This window comes from Halichoerus grypus, chromosome 3 (genome assembly GCF_964656455.1).
Source record: "Halichoerus grypus chromosome 3, mHalGry1.hap1.1, whole genome shotgun sequence".
Lineage (NCBI taxonomy): Eukaryota > Metazoa > Chordata > Mammalia > Carnivora > Phocidae > Halichoerus > Halichoerus grypus.
This window is the reverse complement of record NC_135714.1, coordinates 152,222,727-152,240,473: the sequence shown is the minus strand read 5'-3', so window position 1 is coordinate 152,240,473 and position 17,747 is coordinate 152,222,727. Positions and strand designations below refer to the sequence as shown.

At 38.1% G+C, this 17,747-nt stretch overlaps 1 protein-coding gene across 2 annotated transcripts in view; it reads left to right on the top strand.

The window, feature by feature from the left end:
- Positions 1 to 17,747, top strand: part of BLK (BLK proto-oncogene, Src family tyrosine kinase) — a 71,230-nt gene that overhangs the window by 26,889 nt on the left and 26,594 nt on the right. Inside the window, exon 1 of one of the 2 annotated variants that reach the window (XM_036092354.2) lies at positions 16,250 to 16,424. The exons of the other annotated variant lie outside the window; for it this stretch is intronic. The gene's annotated coding sequence lies outside the window, so the exon portion shown is untranslated. Of the gene's footprint in view, positions 1 to 16,249; positions 16,425 to 17,747 lie in introns of those variants that run through there. 2 annotated transcript variants of the gene reach the window in all.

The window sequence follows — 17,747 nt, the reverse complement described above, 5'->3', positions numbered from 1 at the left end:
GGATTATAGGAAATTTTCTTCTTTGTAACTTTTTATATTTAAATTCATTGCTATAATGAGTACATACTATTTTCATACAACGTTTTTAGTTTTATTAAAAAATAAGTTGTCACATACAAAGCTATAGATAAATTTGGCTTATCAATATAGAAGCAAAAATATTTTTTAAAAAAGCGATTTGAGTCAAATATGATATTTAATATATTGTGACTAAGTGGAGTTCATTCCATTGTGAAAGGAGAATTCAACATTAGGAAAAATATTAATCTGTCACATCAGCAATCAAAATAGAAACGTAATTGTTGATAATTGTCCTGATAGGTATTTTGAAAGACATTAAACAGAATTCAGTGACATTCCTGTGAAAGCTTCTTGTAACCTAGGGGAAAGGAAAACTTTCCAGATATCTATTGAAAGCCAACAGCCAAATTCAAGATAAATGAGACATGCCTAACGTTGATATTATTTAGCTTTGTTTTGGGAATTTTAGCCTGTGTAATATAATAAGACAAAGCAGTAAAACTATGTATTTAAGGAAAAGACATAACAGATGATATATTTGCCTTCCTGAGAAATCTAAGACAAGTAATTGAAAAACTATCAGAACTAATATAATAACTCAAATATACAATATACACCAATAGCTTTCTTTTTTCAATAATAACATTAGCAAACTCATTTTCCAAAAAATAATGCATGGATTTAAATGTAACACCAACAAAATTATTCTTAAATTATTCTTAAATTATATTAGAAAAGTGAGTGAGAAAGAATAATAAGGTCTTCAAAGAAAAACTTGAACTGCATTATTAAACTGGAGTAATTAATATGTGTGGTTCTACGCAGAACAACTGGAGTCCAGAAATAGGTCCATGAATATGTGGAAATTGAATATTGGACAAGCAAGCATTTCAAATCATTGAGAAAGATGGGTTCTTAAAAGTATTTATTTATTTATTTATTTATTTATTTATTTATTTATTTGGAGAGAGATAGAATGAGAATGCAGGAGCAGGGGGTGGGTGCAGAGGAAGAGGTAGAAAAAGAATCCCAAGCAGACTTTGCACTGAGCCTGATGTGGGGCCTGATCCCACCACCCTGAGATCATGACCTGAGCTGAAATCAAGAGTCAGGCACTTAATGGACTGAGCCACCCAGGTGCCCCGAGAAAGATGTATTTTTTTTAATTTATCATATAGTATTTGATTTGTTAAGAAAAATATTTCTCTTCATTCCTGAAATATTCTATATATTTTTCAAAAAAGTTTCAATTTTTGTCCTTGACATTTAATTCTTCCATCAGTTTGAATTGGATAGTTGAGAGCAATTGTAAGGTAAGGATATAATTTCATGTTTTTTCTATATGGAAAACCAGTTGTCCTAGCATCATGCATTGAATGGCTCGTCATTTTCTTGGTGATCTTCTGTGTCTCTTCTGGAATGTACTATTTTCCACGTGGGTGAGGGTCTGGTTGGGTCTCTCTATTCCATTTCCCTGTTCTGTCTGTGCACCTCCACTCTTAATTGCTATAGCTTTTAATAAGCATTGGTATCTCATAGGGGTCTCCTATCTTATTCTTTTCCTTCAGGGATATATTTTCTGTTCTTGGGCCTTTGCTCATGGGTAAAATTTTATGTATTTATTTATTTTAAGATTTTATTTATTTATTTGAGAGAGAGAGAGAGAGCACAAGCAGGGGGAGCAGCAGAGGGAGAGAGAGAAGCAGGCTCCCCGCTGAGCAGGGAGCCCAATATGGGGATTGATCTCAGGATGCTGGGATCATAACCCGAGCCGAAGGCAGATGCTTAACCGGCTGAGCCACCCAGGCACCCCAATCATGTGTAAAATTTTAGAACCAGCTTATAAAGTTCCTCAAAAACAATAGTTAGAATATTGACTGAAAACACATTCAATTTTCAAATGATTCGGGAAGAATGTACATCTTCAAGATATGAGTCTTCTTCATCATGATCAATGTGTAGCTCTCCCTTTCTTTAGGATACTTCTTTAATGTCTTCCAATAAAGTTTATATCATCATACAAATTTGCCCATTTTTGTTAGATATATTTCTAGGCAATTATATTTTTAGTTGTTATTAGAAATGAGTTCTTTTTTTAAAAAAAAAAACCTGTCTTTTTCTAAATGGTCAAAGGATATGAAGACCATACACAGAGGGAAGACCCATAAACGAAAAACATCTCAAAAGTAATCAGGGAAAAAGAAATTAAAACAAAAAGATTCCATTTATCACCCATACAATTATGAAAAGTAATGCCTGATAATAGGTTTGAGAATATGGAAGAAATGGGAACTCTTAGGTATTGCTGATGGGCATACAAATTGGTACTCTGGAGACCATTTTGGAAATTCACAGTAGAGCTGATGGAGCTTGCCTTACTGCCCTGTAAGTCCACAAAGTCAATTAAAGCTACGTTGTTGAGAGAAATTCTCACAGATGGGCATGAAGGGACATGCTCATCACAGTGCGATTTGTCATTATGAAAAAGTGGAGACAACCGCTCTTTAGTAAAAAATGAATAAATGGATATATAAAATGAGGTTTATTCACTTAATGGAATAAGATAAAAAAAATAAAAGACCTAGAGATCTATGTAGCAAAATGAACAAATCTTAAAAACACAATTTTGGGTAAAAAAAAAAAGCGCAAGTTGCAAACAGGTGACATGCATTATGAAGTCATTTTTGCAAAACACACCAAGCAAAAATATATATTGTTTGTGGCTCTTTATTCATATGTCACAAACGTACAAACTCATACATGGTAATAGCACTCACTAACTTCAAGATAATGATTAGTTTTGGAAACAGAGGAAGGGGAAAATAATGATCAAGCTTTAGTTTTATCTGTGACATAAAGAGAAAGGAGAAAGAAAAGGGAACTGAAGTAAATGTACATCATATAAGTATCTGTTTGATATTATTGCTGTTACATTAGTGTGATTTTCATATATGTAAAATATTCCTAATTAATAGTGAAAAAATTTTAAACTAGTTGTATATTTCTATCATCTTGGGTGGGGAAGACATTTCTAAGTGTGAACACCAAAGGTAAAGATTGGTAAGAAAGATTAATAAATGGGCTAGATAAAGATGATACCCTTCTATGTACAATAAATACCATAAATAAAAAAGCAAAAGATAAGTCGAGAAAAATATTTACAATATATATGACAAATTAATGTATGAATTAAATATATTTATCATAGAAAGGGGTCCTGTATATCATTAAGAACATAATAAACATCTCAATGTAAAAATGAGGAGAGGATATGGACAGCCATTCATCACATGAGAAATACAACTGGTTGATAAATACAGGTTAAATATTATTAGAAAATGAAATTCAAACTATGTTATCACTGTGAGTTGAGCAGGTTGACAAAGATTTCTTTAAAATTTGATAGAAGCCACTGACGAAGGGCTAGACAAATGGGCTTCCTTCATCGCTGTGAGAATGTAAATGAGCATTACCTTTGTAGAGCTCAATCCAGCATCAGAAATGAAGATCCTTACATATGTGCATCTTCTTTGACTTAGTAATTCCACTTATAGAAAAACAGCTTTAAAAATATTGGACCAATGACTAAATATATATTTTACCAAGATGTTTATTACAGGTTTATTTGTAATGGTCAAAGGTTGCAAATAACTTATTTGACCAATAGTGGTTAAATAAATTAATGTTGAGTCTGTACGATGGCATAAAGTTAATAATATTGGCTCCAAAATTGTATTTACTTATATATAGTTTACTGTACTCTTTATTGAAATAAATATAATACTGTATATACTGTTTGGCCTCATTTTTTTTACAAGATTTACTTATTTATTTTTAAGAGAGAGAGAGCGAGTGCAAGAGCATGCAAGCAGTGGGAGGAGCAGAGGGAGAGAATCTTCAAGCAGACTCCCCGCTGAGCACGGAGCCCCACATGGGGCTCAATCTCACGACCCTGCAAAATCATGACCTGAGCAGAGACCAAGAGTCAGATGCTTAACCAACTGAGCCACCCAGGTGCCCCGATCCCAGTTTTAAAAAAGTGTATATGCATCTATAAAAACTCTGGAAATTCATCACTAAGGTGTTCATAGTGGTTCTCTGTATGTGGTGGGATTACAGGTGATTTTTATTTTGTTCTTTGCATGGATCTGAATTTTTCTGACTTTCAACATGCATGTATTACCCGCTTATGAAAAATTAGGTTAAAAAGTAAAAGAGAACTTTTTAAAAATAAATTAACTTAGTATAAACAGAATAATAACCTTTATCAGAGAAAGTACAGGGAAATACATACTCATATACTGTGGTATGAAATGCCTGAAGGCTGATTTGGCAAAATAGATCAGAAGACTTCAAAGAGTTATGGTCTTGCGCCTAGCAGTTCCACTTCTAGGACTTTTAATCTCGGCCAAGATTAATGGGGAACACGAACAAGGATAAGTACATGAGCAAAGGGCCTCCCTGCAGCATTCCTTCTGATACTAAAAGATGGAAACAGCTTGGGTGCACACCCAAAAGGAATGGGTAAAATAAGTATGGTACAACTTACTGATAAGATGCCTTGCAGCCTTGCAATCTGTGCTACAGGCAAAATGGGTAATGCCAGGAGCAGATGGCCATGATACATTCTTTTTAAAGCAGGTCACCAACAGGATGTAGATAATGATCCCAGCTTTGCTTTTTTTTTTAAATGGCAATGGAAAATTACGTACCAGAATGTTAACAGTGGTTATCTCTCTAGATGACGGTGTTGTAGGTAATTTTTGTCTTCCTCTCTACTTTCTGTATTTCCTGTAACAGAAGCAGACTACTTTTATAAAGAGGAAAGCATATTTGATGTGATTCATAAGAGGAGGCCGAGTCCTCCAAGCTTGGATGGAGCACATAAAGGATAGAATTCCGTCACCTCGTTCATCCTTTCCAATGTTGCTCAAGGGTACATGTCCCCATTGGCTAGTTTCTTCTTTTTTTTGACTTTACATTTTATTTTAAAATGATATTTTAATTTTAAATTTAATTTTAATTTTAAAATGATATTTAATGGTATTATGTATTTAAGTGTATTGCTTTGTGTTTAATCCAAACTGCACTGAGGTATGTAGAGCAAAAATGTAGTCTGGGGCACCTGGGTGGTGCAGTCAGTTAAGCCTGGGACTCTTGGTTTTCGGTCCTGAGATCGAGCTCCCTCTGGGCCCTGCACTGGGCTCCATGCTTAGCGGAGTCTGTTTGAGATTCTCTCTCCCTCTGCCCCTCCTGCTCATGCTGTCTCTCTAGAATAGATAAATAAACCTTAAAAGGAAAAAAAAAAACCTCAAAAAAAAAAAAAAAAAAGTAAAGTCTTCCAATCTTTTGGCTTGTGAATTTCATTCTCAAGAAGTGGCTCTGTTAGCAGTTTCATTTATATGAAGGACTTCCAGACATTTTCTTTTCATTTGCAAGTATATTTATACACTGAACAAGGAGCCTGATGCAGGACTCAATCCCACGACTCTGGGATCATAACCTGAGCCGAAAGCAGATGCTTAACTGACTGACCCACCCAAGCACCCCTAAAGTGTATGGTTTTATATTCTAAAAGATTTTTTACCTAAGCCAAAATCACAAAGATTTTCTGCTGTGATCTTTTTCTAGAAATATAATGTATCTATTTTTTTAGCAGCTTTTAGGATTTTTTTTCCTTTATGATTGGGTTTCAGCAATTTGATTATAAGATAACTTGATGTCATTTTCTTCATACACGAGGTTGATTGACTTTCTTGAATCTTTGGGTTTACGGTTTTCACACATTTGGAATTTCCATCTTTCATATCTTCAAACATTTCTTTTTCTCTTCCAGCCCCTTTCTGATAGTCCAATTATGTTTTTTGACCACTTAATACTGTCTCATTGCTCACTATAGCCCAGTTCCTTTTCCCCAGTTTTGTATCTCTCTGTGCTTCACTGTGGATAGTTTCTATTGCTATGTCCACAAGCTCACTGATCTTTTTTCTACAGGGTCTAATGTGCTATTATCCCTTTCTAGAGGCCATTTTTTGTCTGTTTTACAGATCACATTTTTCATCTCTAGAAGGTTGATTTAAGTCTTTTAAATCTTTTTTTCTCTTCCTATTCTATTTCATGATTTTCAATTATACACTTGAGTCTATTTATATATGTAATGGTTGTCTTAAGGTTCTTGTTGACTAATTATACAGGCTGTAATTTCTGGTTCTGTTCCTGTTGATTCACGTTTCTCCTGGTTACAAGTAATGTTTTTCTGTTTCTTTGTATGCCTAGTAATTTTTTTCTTTTTTTTAATTGTATAATTAACATACAGTGTTATATTAGTTTCAAGTGTACAATATAATGATTCAACAATTCTATACATTACTCAGTGCTCATCAAGAAAAGTGTACCCTTAATCCTCATTACCTATTTCACCCATCCCCCACCCACCTCCCCTCTGGTAACCACCAGTTTGTTCTCTGTATTTAAGAATCTGTTTTTTGTCTCTTTTTCCCTTGGTTCATTTGTTTTGTTTCTTAAATTCCACATATGAGTGAAATCATATGGTATTTGTCTTTTCCTGACTAATTTATTTCACATAGCATTATACCCCCTAGGTCCATCCATGTTGTTGCAGATGGTGTGCCTACTAATTTTTATTGGATGCCAGGCACTGATTTTTATAGTGAATGTTGAATGTTGTTGTTTCTTTAAAGAGTGTTAGGCTTCATTATGGCACACTATTAAGTCTCTTGTGGATCAATCTGATCATTTCAAGGCTTGTTTTTTTTTTCTTTTTAATTCTTGGAAATCATATCCATGTACATCAGTCTGTTTTGGACTCCTCAGCTAGCATTAAAGATAGAAATAAAATCATTAATTTGAACCAAAAAAAAAGAGTCATCACCAAGCCCAAGGTCAACTGGATTTTCTTCTATAGTATTTTCTAGGAGTTTATAATTTCATGTTTTATATTTAGGTCATGATCCATTTTTAGCTAATTATAGTGAAACATATAAGGTCTGTGTATAATTTTTTTTGGCATGTGGCTGTCCATTTGTTCCAGCACTGTTTGTGGAAGAGGATATAATTTGTTCATTGAATTGCCTGTGCTCCTTTGTCAATGACTAGTTAGCTGTATTTGTGGCAGTCTATTTCTCAGCCCTCTGTTCTGTTCCATTGATCTATGTATCTACTTATTCACCAATACCACAGTATCTTGATCACTCTATTTTTATAGTAAGTCTTAAAGTTGAGTAGTGTCAGTCCCCTGACTGTTCTTCTCCTTCAATTTTGTATTGGTTATCCTGGGTCTTTTGCTCTCGAAATAAACTTTATTTTTTATCTTAATTTTTAAATTTAAATTCAGTTAATTAACATATAATGTATTATTAGTTTCAGAGGTAGAGGTCAGTGATTCATCAGTCTTATATAATACCCAGTGCTCATTACATCATGCCTCTCTAAATAAATTTTAGAATCAGTTTCTTAATATTCACAAAATAACTTGCTGGGATTTTAATTGATATTGTCTTAAAGCTATAGATCAAGTTGGAAAGAACTGACCTGGTTATAATATTGAGTCTTCCTGTAATTGTGCATGGAACATATCTTTATTTATTTAGGTCTTCTTTGATTTCTTTCATCAGAATTTTGTAGTTTTCCTCATATAAATCTTGGTCACATTTTGCTCAATTTATACTTTAGTCTTTCATTTGTTTGGGATAAATGGTATTGTGTTTTTAATTTCAAATTTCAATGCTTTATTGCTGTTATATAAGAAAGCAATTGACTTCTGTATATTAACCTTTATCCTGCAACCTTGCTGTAATCACTTATTAGTTTCAGGAGGGTTTTTTTGTTGTTGATTCTTTCGGATTTTCTACACAGACAGTCACGTCATTTGTGAACAGTTGCCTTTCTTCCTTCCCAATGTGTAAACCTTTTATTTCCTTTTCTTGTCTTATTGCATTAGCTCAGACTTACAGTATGGTATTGAATAGGAATGGTGGCAGTGAACATTCTTGACTGTTCCTGATATTATATATTAGTCTTTTAATGCTATTTTCTAGGATATCAACATATTCCTTTTAAACTTATACAATATCCTGTATAATCTCTCTGAGGACACTAATTAAAGGTTTTCTTACAAGTTAGTTTCTGCACTCTATCTCTGCTTTCTCCTGAATTATTCTATTTGTTTATTTTTAATCCTCTCTTTAATATTGCTCATTTTCTTCTGATTCTTTTGACACTTGGTTGACTGTTTATATTTATGCATAAAGGACATAGTTCTGTATGGATAGCTGATACAGATTTCCTCTGCAGCTATGTGAGACTGTTTCCCCATTGACCCCTTCCCTAAATAGAATGACAGACTGTTCATTTTGAGTAAGTTGTGTGGGCTCTTCTGAAGGTGTGAGAAATAAGTAAGAAGGTAATAAGATTGGCTTCCTAAAAAAGTGATACAGGTTCATAAAGCTAATTGTAGTGCCTGGCACCAATAATCATGTTAGTTGCTATTATTGGCCATAGTGGTCATGATGGTGGTTGTATCCAGATTTGTGAACTTAATACCTACTGGCACATCTAAGTCTTTTCCAGGCAAAAATTGCTACTTTTATGAACCACAGTCTACATGCCAACCTCTTATATACTCTATTTATTCCTTATAGTAATTATGCAAGGTAAGCATACTATTTCCATTATGCAGATGAGAAAACAGAGGTTTGGAGTAAATAAATCACATTGCCTATCAAACAGCTATTAAGCAGTAAAGATAGGATTCCACACATTTCTGTGAGTTCCCGAAGTCAGGAAGTGCTCTCTCCATCACACCCACTGTGTTGTCCCTCACACACTATTACTGAGTCAGGCCTCTTTGCTATGGTGCCTCACTGGTTGATTTTTTTAGCCTTAATTGCATGCTTTTTTACTTATTTTAATTCAACTTGTTAGTTTCAGGCTCTCATTGCTGAGGGATTTTTCTTTTAATCTGGCTCTAAAGAACAGCATACAAATTGCTGATGAAATATTTACTAAGAAAGGCTGAAGACAGAACCCTGAAGCAAGCCACTACAGTCCTTCCTCAATGTGAGATTAATCTATTATTTAGCACTACTCAGTAAGGTGACTCACTCAGACAAATTTGCCTGGCCCTGGAATAACAAAACTTGTCCAGAATGAGACTTACAACAGTAATTATAAATAAATGAATAACTTGAAAATCTCCAAGATGCTCGTCCTATTCTAAAATCCTACCAAAATCCACCTTTACTTGTCTATCACTCACACATAATCGAATCAGTTTCACATTCTTCACAGATATCATCACAAGTGTCTTATTTTCATTACTTCCCATACTTTGGAACAGAGTGGGATCAGTCAGACTTCAAAACCAGGTAGAATTGGTTTTTAAATATGTGGTTCCCTGTATGGTCTTGAGCAAGTCCTTAGAGCTCACTGAACCTCAGTTTCTTTGTATGTAAAATGGGAGGGAATATGTCTGCTGTCAGGCCTACATATACTATATATAAAGCACACAGCATCAAGCTGTCTAGCCTTGAGGAAGAAGGAGTACTAGACACTGCACTAGTAATCATTAGCATTCATATTTTCATGTAATAGACAAATCCTACAACAAAGAGTTTTATACATTAATTTTAAATCTCTGTCTCTGGACATCTGTGTCTCTAGATTCACTCAATAATCACAATTAACCCCAAAATGTCAGGGGCCTGAGACCTTTTTCTTCATTTCTTTTTCTGTCTTTAATCTTTTCCAGCTTCATCTTTGAAAGCATAAAATAGAGCCAATTTTTCCAGTTCAATTGTGTGTCCCCTGCCCCCTGAAACCTGGTAGATAAAGGTGCTTCTCTGCACAGGCTCCCTTCTGTTTACACATTCCATCTCTGGGTTGTGTTTAATAAACGTTGGAGAGGTGGCTAGAAAAGACTGAATGATGGATAGTGTCTTTTTTTTTAGAGAGAGAGAGTGTGTGTACACGCATGCTTGTAAATGGGGTGGGGGGGTTGGGAAGGGCAGAGGGAGAGGGAGAGAATCTTAAGCAGACTCCACACTTAGCACAGAGCCCAACACGGGGCTCAATCTCACAACCCTGAGATCATGACCTGAGCGGAAATCAAGAGTCCGACGCTTAACCGACTGAGCCACCCAGGAGGCCCCAGATAGTGTCTTTTTGAAGAAGTCCAAGTCGTGAACAGACAGACCTAGGAAGATACCTGTGAGCTCAGTAAGAGAGAACAAGGCTTTGAAGACAGATGAGACTCAAATCCTAGTTCTGCACCTCAATTTCTTTACCCCTCTGCCTTCAGTGTCCTCTCTGAGGATGAGGAGGATGATGGCAAATCTGTTTAGCTCATAGGGTCATTTTGAAGTTTCTAAGACACAGTGTGTGTGAAAATGCTTTGTGAACTGGCAAGTACCATAGGGATGCTAGCTGTTATTACAGAAAGGGAAGTTATTTCCCCCATGTCAAAAACTTGCAGAAATATATTAATATGTAAGGAATGTATGTAGGGAGGACAGAAAAAATTCATTTCATTTATTTTTTTATTTTTATTTTTTTTTAAAGATTTTATTTATTTATTTGAGAGAGAGAATGAGAGACAGAGAGCCCGAGAGGGAAGAGAGTCAGAGGGAGAAGCAGAACCCCCGCTGAGCAGGGAGCCCGATATGGGACTCAATCCCGGGGCTCCAGGATCATAACCTGAGCTGAAGAAAATTCATTTCATTTAAAAACAAGAGGATTACCGGCAGGAAAACTACAAGCATTATTTATGAGGGGCTCATATGAAGAAATACCCAAGGTCTATAGGCCTGTCTTTTTAATCTTTTTTACGAGTGATATTCCAAAATTGCAGCCAAATTAAGAAAGGGTCTTTGTGAAGTGGGGTTGGTGAACCTGTCTGCATCACTATCACTGGAGACACTTGTTAAAAATGGAGACCCTGGAGCCCCACCCTAGCCCAAATATCAGAACTGCTAGGGCTGGGCCTCAGGAATTTGCAAACTCCCAGTTTGGTTGTATTGCAAACGGAGGTTGGAGACCAATTGTGCTGAGGAAGCATGATTGACTCCATCGGGCAGTAGTGAACTCATGATTTGATCTTCTGTTCAATTTTTTTAAATGAAAACAATGCTGGGTGCCTGGGTGGCTCAGTCAGTTAAGTGTCTGCCTTCAGCTCAGGTCATGATCCCAGGGTCCTGGGATCGAGTCCAGCATCGGGATCCTTGCTCAGCGGGGAGCCTGCTTCTCCCTCTCTCTCTGCCTGCCACTCCCCCTGCTTGTGCTCACTCTTGCTCTCTCTGTCAAATAAATAAAAACCTTTAAAAAAAAATGAAAACAATGCCAAAAAATTTTAGAAATCAAAAAGTAGATTAAGGTCCATAGTCCCATCAATACAAAGTACAACAGTGATGGTATTTATGTTTTGGCATATAAGTGGCATGTTTTAATTATCACTATTGTGGGTTTTTTGAAAATATAAATTTGCATGTTGTCTCCAAATAAAGGGATTTTATTCACAAGCTAGTAATTATAATAAGAACTTAGATACCAACATGGTGCCACTTTCCCTCATAAATGCCTACCAAATTTCAAGCTTCTGTATGTCAGCAGAATCAAATGTGGGTGACTCAGTCAACATGTGTCTATATTTTACTTAACACAGATTCACAAGAATGCTGTCTTCCTTCCTGAAGCTTGCTCAGCACCCTCAAACATTTTACCACTCAAAAATCTTTTCTATTAACTTTACCATGGTGGGGAGTTAATTTCCGCTGTGGAAATATTTTCACTCTACAAAGTTGAAATAGCCACATGTGTGTCTCCTCCTCACTGTGCCTAAATTGGCAGCCACTTTGACCAAGAAGCACAACCATGTCGCAAGTCATCACTGCTAGTTTGCCCCCTGGCAGGGGTTTGTACATGCCCCAGGAGCTCCACATGCTCAGCCAGGAGTTATAACTCTATATCTATTCCTATATCAGTACTGGACAAATATGCTACTAGTATTTAAAAGTATCGCCCAAGGTGGTAACTGAGGTTTCTTGAATAATTCTGAGATACACTCTACAATCCAGCCAATGGAAAAAACTCTGTTTCCTGAGCAAGGTTCCTATCTCCATGTCTCCAGAAAAGCACTATTTCTCTATATCCAAATACTACTCAACCCTGGTAGAATTATGCATGGTATTTTTTTCTTTCTGATCCTTTACTTTCTCAACTCCCCACTAACAAATGTGGAAGGAATGTTGGAATTAGAGCATCAGTATTTAGTAATATTTAGTAACCCCTAATGAAAACATCAGTTGAAGTGTTGATGAGGAGCTTGTCAATGGAGAGATCAGACCAGCATCACCTGAACCCAGATCTATGTTAGCATCACCAAAGTGGTATAGCCAGACAGTGTAAGCCTCCTTATAGTATATGATGTGGAGCACATGGTCCTTCCATAAGGCATCCCTACGAGAAAAAGATGAACCTGGATCTAATGGAACCCATTGAGTTAACTCTATGTAAAAGGAATAGGGAGATAGAGAAACAAATCATAAGGAAGCAAAATCCAAAATGCAGAACATTCTATAGGACCACCAACCTGGTTTTTACAAACTAATGGCATGAAATTAACCAAAGTGGGGGTGTGGGCTACTCCAGTAGAAGAAGAGATAGAATAGTCATATGTGATGTATGAAGCTTGTTTGAATTCTGAATAGGACAAACCAACAGCAAGAAGCCATTTTTGAGAGAGTTGGGGAAATCTGAATACAGATTGGCTGTTAGACAATACCATGGAATTATTGCTAGCTTTGTTTGGTGTGATAACAACGTTGCGGTTATGTGAGAAATGTCTCCACATTTTAGTGATGCATGCAAAGTATGTGGAAGTGACATAGCATGTTTCAAGCCATTTGTTTCATTTCATTTCAGAAGGTTTCAATCCTTTATTTATAAAGTGAGTTGTCTTAATATCAGGAAAGTAATGTACAATTATTGAATGTGGGTGATGGGTATGTGGGTGTTCATTATACTCCTTTTTATACTTTTAAATGTTTCATTGAAATTGTTTTAATCTTAAAATATTACATCTGAATTGTCCTTTAAGGTCTAGCTAGTGTTTTCTTCCAGGCGGAAGTGATTTCTTCTCACTGAGCTCACAAAACCTCTTTTCCAGTATGTAATTCTGTCCACCTTGAATTGTTGTCACTTGGGTATATGTCTCACCTCTTTATCCTACCACAGGGCAGACTCCTGCTTTGTTTTCTCTCTCTGTCTGCCTGACATAGTACATTGTTGACAGTGACTGAATGAACACAAGAATATAGAGCTCTAAGAGCCCACACTACTACTATTTCATGTTCGCATGTGGAGGGAAATGTGAAGTAGCCTCATTCAAGTTCAGTTATCTTGAAGTTGAGACTCAAAAAATGGGTTTCAATTCAAATTCTTTGGCTTCTTCTCTGATTCAGAGTGACAGGGCCATTACTATACTTTTCTTATCTAGGAAATGGGTGAGGCACTAATGACTTCATGGGGGCAGGACTTGGAATGCCTGGATGTTGGCAAACGCTCCATGAGGGAAGAGAGGACTCACTGAAGGGAAGCCAGTATCTCATCATGGCGGTGAACACCTGGGCTGAGCCCTGGCTTTGCAGATAGGCTCACCTGTTCTACCTCGATGCTGCCCACCCATGCCTGACAGGTCAAGTCAGAAAGGTAAAGTTTTTAGCAAATAACAAGGCAAGATTTCCAGACTGCAGACCTAGAAGCCAGTCAGAACTGGATGTAAGGCTGGCCCCACAGCTTACTAGCTGCTTGACCTGGAGAGACACTTTATGTCCCAAGTTCATCTCTCTGTAGAAAGAAAGTAGTAATGCCTATCTCACACCGTTACTGATGAGATTACTATTGATAATTTGTATATGCGGAAAAATAGTAAATCATTTATTAAACAATGACTTCAGGCCAGGCACTGTTCCAAGATGGCCCAATAGCCTGTAATAACTAATTTAATCCTTGCAACACTCTATTGTAAACAGTTATTATCCCCAAATTAAGAGACAGAAATGTTAAGCAACTTGCCCAAGGATACACAAGTAGAAAATCGCTAAACCAGGATTCAGAGCTCAGTATTCTTGTCTCCCGTGCTGCGTGGTCTCTCTCAAACACGACAGTGTACTTAAGACGTTATAGTACCTGCTATTTAAAAAAGTAAACCAGAGTCAAGCTGAGTTTTCTGTCATGAAACTATATGCATTCCATAACTTCATGCATGAAACTTTTTTTCAGCCAAATCATCCCCCTGCCTCTAAAATAACGTGCCTGGTCTTCTGGAGCAGTGAGGACAGGTGGAGGGATCCAGAGCCATCAACAGTTTTCTGGGCCACACGGCAGCCCCATTTACATTGGCCTTTGTGCCCCTGCCCACCACCACCACCACCAAACACCCTGGCTTCTAACACCAGGCCCTCAGAACCCCCTCCTAAAAAAAAGGTGGGAATCCCAGTGGATCCCAGGGCCATCTTTGGGCATCATAAAACTCTGGAGAGGGAAAGTGTCACCCAAGTTGCTCTGGGCATCTTCTAGTTAATATTTATTTAGTGCTCTCTATCTTCTGTTCTTTTCCTGCCCTCATCTTGTTGGTTCGCATGACAACCATGAGAATTATATACAAGCTGTTGGTCTTGACCTTTAGAAAACCTACATATTTGTGTGTCAATATTCCAAAACATTTTCCATATGTTGCATTTGAACTTGAGCACGTCAGCTGGTGAATGAACTTTCTCAGCATCACGGGCGCCTGCGACCGCCTGCCAACAGCTCGGTCTTGGCAGGACAACCATTTTTGCCTGGGTATTTGTGTTTGCACAATTGGTTTAATATTTTGGTGCATTTTCCTCTAATTTAACACAGATAGTCAAATAGTCATTGAAATTATGCCCATAATGATGGGTGAGTGCATAATTTAAAAACATCTGTGAGAGGCTAAAAATAGATGAAGATTTGCCAAATAGACAAGACTTAATTGAGAATTTCATAACATGGCTTAATTCCGTAGAAAACTGCTCTCTCCCCACAAAACAGCAAAATCCCTTGTTTAACTTTTTTCAGCATTCACCATTGAGTATGCTTTTTCAGGAAGGCTTTATGTATAAAACGAAGAAAAGTTTCAAACTTCCCCATTTTATAGGTAAGGAGACTGAGACTCAGATTAAGGGATTTGCCCAAGTTCACACGGCCAATACTTAGCTTGCTTTTGAGTCCAGGTTCCTTGAACCCCTGACTCCCTGCACTGCACCAGGGGTAGGGAGAAATCTGCCTGAGCGTGCCCAAACTCCAGAGGGGCACACAGCCCCCAGACCTCCCCGCTCCAGCAGCAAACCCGGAGGTTTCTCCTCTCGATGGACAGCTTCCGAGGCAGGTGGCAGCCCTCATGGAGGAGAGGATAGGGTATCTGAACCTGAACCTGGACTGTGGGTCAAGGGGGATGGAGCCGCTGGCAGGGCCACCTGTGCGCCTACTTCAGGCAGTGAGTTCCAGGCAGTACTCACGCTCCTGGCTCTGCCACCTCAGTGTAACCTTAGCAAGCCACCTCGCCGCTCTTATCTTCAGCCATGAAATGAGAATAATTGTAACCAAGCTATCGATGCTTCCATGAATATCAAATAAATCATATATGCCAAGTGCTTTTCTACCTGTGAACTGCTGGGCAACTGTAAATAAAGGGTTTCTAGTTCCTCTATTTTTAGTTGCTGCCTCCACCACATCCCTTGTCAGGCTGCAGCTGTGTGTCAGGCTTCGAGCATCTCCCCTGGGGCAAACACGGACCTCCCTGCTCTGGTCAAAGTCTACGCAGGTGGGTAGAATCCATTCCAAATAAACAAACAGAAGCCCCTTGCCTCACCTTCCCGTCCTCTTGCTGGCTGCCCCCCACTACATGCGCACGCACGCACACGCGACACGGATACATGCACGGGTTCACGTGTGTACGCCCTCTCTCCTTCCCTCCCTACTCCGTCTCTCTCTCTCTCTCTCACACACAGACTCACACCTCTCTTCCACCCGTCCTTCCCTCCTTCACCACTGGAAGGAGGCCAGTGTCTTCTCGGTGCAGCAAAGCCACCTGAGCCACCCAGGAGCTGCACGTGTTACACTTGGGTTTGGCATGGACTTCTGCGTTTCCTGGCTCCGCCCAGCCTGAAACTGTTAAAGTATCACAGCAGGGCGGCAGCGCCAGCACCCAGACACAGCTCTGGTCGTCACATGGCCTCCTGGGTAACTCTAGTCTCCAGTCAGAGCTATTGGGGTGGAGGGACCCATAGAGAACCTATGTATGTATAGAAACCATGAAAAGTCATCTGTATATACACTGCTAAGGCGTCGAAGGACAAAGAAGTGTAAGTAGTGGGTGATTTGATTTCAGGAATTTTACTTTTTGTCAAGTTATTTAAATGTTCGGTTATGTTAAGTGGACATAAACATTTGCTCAGGAAGTTTAAAATTGGTGGCAATATGGCTGACCGGATATGGCTGATCATTTGGGCAGTGGCAGGAGCAGGAGCCCAAGTTGGGAAAATTCTAGAAGCTGCTGTTTGCTGACCCTTCATTGAGCCAGAGGTCAGGAAAGGGGTGAGGCTCAGGCAGCCCTGGTGGTTGCTCAGTGGCTGTTCTTTCTTTTTTTTTTTTTTTTAGATTTCATTTATGTATTTGACACAGAGAGACACAGCGAGAGAGGGAACACAAGCAGGGGGAGTGGGAGAGGGAGAAGCAGGCTTCCTGCAGAGCAGGGAGCCTGATGCGGGGCTCGATCCCAGGACCCTGGGATCATGACTTGAGCCGAAGGCAGACGCTTAACTACTGAGCTACCCAGGTGCCCCTGCTCAGGGGCTGGTCCTGGCTCCAGGCCTTGTGCCCCTCTGTTGCTGGACAAGTCACTGGTATTCTCTTTTTCTGCTTGTACCAATAATACATGCTTCCTATTAAAGAATTCAAGGAACATGTAAAATTATACGAAAGAAGGTAAAAGTCACATGAAGTCCTCTCACCTGAGGTAAACAACATTAACATTTTAGGAAATATCTTTTTGAGGCACTGCTTCCCAGTAACACCTACAATATGCACACACACACACACACACACACACGATTTTTACAATTTGCTTTTGTTTTGTTTTTTTGTTTTCCACCTCCCTTGTCTGTCTCTACCTCCACCACCAATAGTGAAAGTAAATAACTTCGTGTTCATCCTCCCAAAACTCTCTTCATGTAACATAAAAATGTATGCACGTGTCTGCATAGAGGTTTCTTTTCTCATTCTTTGGTATTTCCAAATATGGGATAACTTCATGCACCTCTGTGCATCTTGCTTTTCTCATGTAACAGCATGTTCTAGAAGTTCCTCTCAGCTTCACTTGTAAAGATCTAGTACATTCTTTTTAAGACTTGTGTAATATATTAGAGACTTTTAGGGTGCATATTTATTCAATAATTCCCCAAATGGTGAGCAGTTACAGGGGTTTTTTTTGTTTTGCTTTTGTAGCTACAAAGATTGCTGTAATAAACATTTTTATACCTTATATATTCCTATATAATGATGTTTGATTAGTCTCTGAGATTCCCAGAAGTGGGATTGTAAATTTAAAGATGTATGTATTTTTTAATTTTAATAAAACTGAAAGAATTTCTACACAGTCAGTAATATTTCATATTTTATTTGTCCGA